The sequence below is a fragment of the Rhinolophus sinicus genome, linkage group LG06 (assembly GCF_036562045.2).
Source record: "Rhinolophus sinicus isolate RSC01 linkage group LG06, ASM3656204v1, whole genome shotgun sequence".
Taxonomy (NCBI): Eukaryota; Metazoa; Chordata; class Mammalia; order Chiroptera; family Rhinolophidae; genus Rhinolophus; species Rhinolophus sinicus.
This window is the reverse complement of record NC_133756.1, coordinates 68,161,032-68,166,738: the sequence shown is the minus strand read 5'-3', so window position 1 is coordinate 68,166,738 and position 5,707 is coordinate 68,161,032. Positions and strand designations below refer to the sequence as shown.

The following is a 5,707-nucleotide window of genomic DNA, read 5'->3' as shown; positions in this document are numbered from 1 at the left end:
GTAGGTACCCATTTCTGTTACCATTTTTTGTTATTCATAGATTGAGTTTGCTTCCATTCAACTCTTCTAGAGAACTGACTCATTTGGAAAAAAAATGTAAATGCTTAGAAAACTATTAGTCTGGTTGCTTATTAGTGCCAGTTTAGTGCCAGCTCTGGTGGTCTTATAACTATATGCAATGCAGTGATCTGAGAAATATGCTGACCTATAGGAGCTCTGGCAAAACAACCTTTGATCATACATCACATAGTTACCAACATTTACTCTTTGGAATGAATGCTTTTCTAGTCCTCTGTAAGCACGGCTATAACGTAACGAGACTGATATTTTTCATAAGCATTCTAAAACTTATGAGTTGAAATAGGTAGTATTTCATTCAGAGGATGTTACACAGTATTACATTGATGCTCCAAATCATTGCTCAGAGTTCATGGGGCTGTTTTTAGAATCTGAATCCTCTTTGGATAGTTTACAAATTATCACTCTGGCTGAACTGTCTCTAAGACCTGGAAAAATACTCAGGTCTCAAGTGACGTAGTTCAATAAATCTAGTATGATATTTTATTGCCTAGAAGAATGGGTAACAATGAGTTGAAACACACACAGAGAGATTCTAGCTGGAGTTGATCCAAAGTAAATGACCAAATATTAAGTTACAGAGTTTTATTAGAAATTCCAGTTGTCAGCCTCTTGGGTTTATATGCTGTGAAGTCTTTTCTATTGTTTATGATAATTTGGAAAGGGGTCCAATGTATGCCAGTAAACTGATGGCAAACAAAACAAAACAAAACAAAACCCAGCACTAAACTCCCTCTTTGATTCAGAACTGGGTTTGTTTTCAAAACTGTTTCCCATATGCTGTCTGGGGTTACCTGTGTGACTTGCACACCTGTTCCTACTGATGTCCCAATACAGTAGTTTCCACTATTATGCCAGCTTGGTTGTGGGTGTCAGCCTGGTATGAGGGTGGCCCTGTGCCTGCCATGCTTGAAGTAACTCCCTGTTCTTACATGTAGTATTGTTATAGTATTGTTATTGCTGATGCATTTGAATGCTGTTTGAAGCTACCTTCGTGTCTGAAAACACACTCGCAGAAGTTATTAGGTGCCCAATCACCCGGCATTTCTAAGAGCTAGAGTGGTGGTCACAGAAATCTATGTAGGGAAACAGACAGAAAGAGGACCAGCAAGGTGACTGGGGACAGAGACTTATGCTGTCCCCTGAGCAGTTTATTTTCAGAGATACTAAATTGTTAGATCCCATATTTGTAGGAGGATGAATGAACCAACGTTTATCAAAGTGTACTGTGTGTTCATCCTTATTATTTATAAATAGCTATTTTAAACACATGTAAATATTCTATATGTGGCATCTAATACTATTTTTGTTGATACAGTTTGTTTGTGCTAGATATGTTCTACATCATTTCTTTAATTATAAGAAATAATCATTGTTATCCTCATGTACAGATGAAGAAAAAGAGACTTAGAGAGATTGAAGTAAGATGCTCGTGTTCACTCAGCTTGCTTAAGGCAACGCTGGGATCTAATCCTGGATTTGTGTGGCCTGAAGCTTTAACTGTGTCTCTTGCACCAGGCAAAGAAGGAGTAATCATTTCTTCTTTCCTATATATCTAAAGCAAATTCCCTGCAGAATCCCAGAAAGGAGAAAGGGAAAAGGTGGGGAAAAATGAGGAGGGCAGTGGAAGCTCCACGTCACCACTTAAATCTGGAAATAAGGTTAGCGGGTGTGTGTGTGTGTTGAAAGACAGTGAGCATGCCGAGGCTTAGGAGGCCACTGTGTAGCTTGCGTCAGAGAAGATGATGTTATTGGGACTGACCACCACACCCACTCAGCCTTCTGTGCCAGCTTCCTCAGTCCCACCCGGAACACACTTTGGTCTGGCTCCTGAAGTGTGTTAAGGATGTTGTCTTCACGCAATATAGAAAACAGGTCTTCAGAAAATAATAGAACATTTTGACATTCATATTTTCAGCAATCCACAAATAACTTATTTAGCCCTTTTTGGTAGCAAGCACTAGTTTGTGTACTGAGAGTACGTGCCTCTGTAAGAGGACAGACATGATTCATGGAACTTAAGTTTCAGGATTTGAATGCTTGAGTATTACATTTAGTGACTGTTTAGTATATTGGGCTAATTTCAGTATAATTTTACTACATTGGGCTAATTTTCCCATACTCTAACCCCTCAAAAAGCTGGGGTTTTTCCCCTCTGAATATCTGTCCCTATTTTTAAAACATCTTTTAAGTTAGGTTTTTTAAAGAAACAGGAAATATATCACAAGGTTCAAAATTTTTAAGTTTTGCACTCCATCATTGACTAATATTATTGCTTTCTTATATCCATCCAGAAATATTTTATTAAGTTTATAGACAATAAAAGTAATTAAACACATGTGGAAAGTAGTATATATATATATATATAGACACACACACATATATATATATATATACACATATATATATATGTTTACCACAAAAATGCACAGAAAAAGAAAAATGGTCCTTATTTTAAACACTCTATTATAGTCGGAGAAACAAAATACCACAAGATATGTCTTTGCTTGTTTTTTTTAAAATAGATCATCTGCAGACATTTAGGGAGCTAATTTTAAAAGCTCAACTTTTTTCTTATTTGAAGGATTTTTCAGTCTAGGCCACAGGAATTTTGTGGGACAAAGGTACCAGGGACTTTTGCTTCCTCAAGTACAACAGCAGTGAACTCTCAGATAGGCTGATAGAACAAATACTGGTCCCTTGCTTAAAACTTTACAGTGCCTTCTCATTATCTTGAGGGTCAGGTTGAAGCTCTTAATGTGGCATGGTCTCCGTGACCTGACTCCCCCCTCCCCATTTCCCCACCCTGTCTCGCTGCCCTCATTTCTTTTTACTTGATGCCTCATACTTTATGTTCCAACAAGCCCTTGGCTTTACACACTTTTGCAATTTTCACCTGATTTTTATTTTTATTTTTGGTAGCTTTTTAAGATGTCCTCTCTGGGGATACCCTCTTAGCATCTCTATCTGACTAACTCCCATCCATCCTTTATAACCCACCCTGGATGTCACCTTCTCTGGAAGCCATCCCAGAGGGTTGGTGCTCCAACTCCTGGTTCCCCTCTACCGAATGCCACAGCTGCCAGTACTGAATTATAATTACCTGCTAAGTGAATATCTTCTCTGCCCTACCTCCTCAGTTTTTGGGTTTCTTAAGGGTAAGAAATGTGGCATCCATCTTTGTCTTCCCCATCACTGTCCCACACTACCACCTATCACTGTGCCTAGTTTGAGGATATAAAGAGTTGTGGATGGTTGTGGGTTGGGTCTGGGGAGTGGCTGCATAGCTATGAGAAGATTGGAGAGATGGATAAAAGTGTCCTGTACCTGGGTTGGTGGGATGGGACTAATTAATCTTTACTAGTTTTTGATAGTAAGGATTAGAGAACAGTGGGTAACATACTGCTTGGAAGCATAGTTTTACAATAACTAGACCAACAAATGCTATCAGTAAAGAGAAAGATGACAGAAAGACCTTGTAGCATTAGTAAGCTCTAGAGTTCCAGTTGGAATGTTAATAGAGCAGTCCTTCCTTAGAAACTCTGGCTCCCAGGTAGCCAGCCTGCGCCCATCGTGCAGTCGCATCTAATGCCAAGAAAAAACACTGGCATTCTATGTGGACGCCTCCAGTTAGTTTCCGCCTTATTGCACCTGGTTTGTGTTTTTCCCACAACTTGGCACCTCTCCACCCCTGCTGTTAGTACCATTCCTGGCCTGCTTCCAGTTTATGTAGTGAGCTTCTTCTGTCTTAATTTGATCTGGACTGCTCCTCAGCTACTGGCTTAACAAAAACATGAGGATAAGGAAACGAAAGGTTAAAATAAGACAACAATAGAGCGAAACTTGAAAGTTCTCCAGGTGTAGCTCTCAGCAAATGCAAACACTGAGCTGTTTAGAAGATAGGTGTTCTCCACAGAAAGTTTCCTAGGGCCTTAAATCTGGGTGCGGCTGGATCAGTTCCAGTCTTTTTCAAATACAGTCATGCGTCACTTAACGACAGGGATATGTTCTGAGAAATGTGTCATTAGGTGATGTCGTAGTTGTGCGAACCTCATAGAGTGCATTTACACAGATCTATTTAGTATACAGCCCACTACACGCCTAGGCTGTGTGGTACTTGTTCCTAGGTTACATGCTGCTGCACTGAATACTGTTGGCAGCTGTAACACAGTGGTAAGTATTTGTGTATTTAAACATATCTAAACAGAAAATGTGCATTAAGAATACGGAATAAAAGTTAAACAATGGCACACCTGTGCAGGGCACTTACCATGAATGGAGCCTGCAGGACTGGAAATTGCTCTGGGTGAGTCAGTGAGTGAGTGGGGAGTGAATGTGAATATAAACATTGTACAATTAGGCTACACTAAATTTATTAAATATGTTTTTATTTTTTCAGTAATCAATTAACCTTAGCTTACTGTAACTTTTTTACTTTATAAACTTTAAAGTTATTTTTTAACTTTTTACTCTTCTGTAATAAGACTTAAAGCACAAATACATTGTACAGCTGTACAAAATATTTTCTTTCTATCCCTAATCTATGAGCTTTTTCTTTTTTTTTCTTAGTTTTTAAATTTATATATAAACTAAGACACACACACACACAAGCGCCCAGGCCTACATACGGTCACCACCATCAATAGCACTGTCTCCACCTCCACACCTTGTCCCACTGGAAGGTCTTCAGGGACAATGACATGCATGACGCTGTCAACTGCTATGATGACAATGACTTCTGGAACACCTCCTGAAGGACCTGCCTGAAGCTCTTTTTGGGGAAGTGTCAGTCTTTTCAGAAATATGTCCATGGTGGGTTTCCTTGGTTTGTTTCTTTTTGTCATAGATTTGCTTATAAGCAGGTAATATACCATGACCATTCCTCTCTATGAATGAAAACCTTTCGGTATTGAAGTCCGTATTTTCAAACCTTTTAAGGAGTTTGCTGAGGTCTGTAAAGCTTCTGTTAAACCCTTCACTGAGAATTTTCTTGGGGGTTCTCCTTTTTCTTCTGCAATTTCCTGTTCCCTTGCCTCTTCTTCAGCTATGTATTCCTGTTCCAGTTCTGACAACTCCTCATTAGTCATTTCGTCAGAACCACCCCTAGGAGTGTCTCCATATTGTCCTCATCCACACCGGGTTAAAGTTGTTTGCCATCTCAACCACAGCTTTGTTGACTTTTGCAACCTTTGCACCGGGACATTAGCATGGCTACCATGTCGCTAGGTGTCGTTGGCCAAAACATTGTTAGGCAGCACATGACTATATGCAGTGTGTACTCTGTACATCAGCCCAGATTCAGAATTCAGTTTGTAGAAGCATGAGGACGCATTCCGTCATACCGATTGCACCAACAACCGAGAACTATAAACACTGATGTATCGTAGAATCAGGTGTAGCGAGTGTGCTTAGAATATTCTGGCCTACAATAAAACTATTTTTTTTGTGGCCATATGACAGTCGACCCTGGTACTTATTTTATCAACATGGAGATAAATTCTGGTTGAAGGAAAAATTATACAAAACAGACATTTCCATGGGTTCAACAGAGTTTTAATATGACATCATTGTTATATAGCCAGATAATATTAAATATACATAATAAATTTGGACATGATTTTCAAAATAT

General features: G+C 39.1%; 1 protein-coding gene across 1 annotated transcript in view; it reads left to right on the top strand.

The window, feature by feature from the left end:
* GCNT2 (glucosaminyl (N-acetyl) transferase 2 (I blood group)) overlaps positions 1–5,707 on the top strand; it is a 35,357-nt gene that overhangs the window by 919 nt on the left and 28,731 nt on the right. The gene's annotated exons all lie outside the window — the stretch shown is intronic.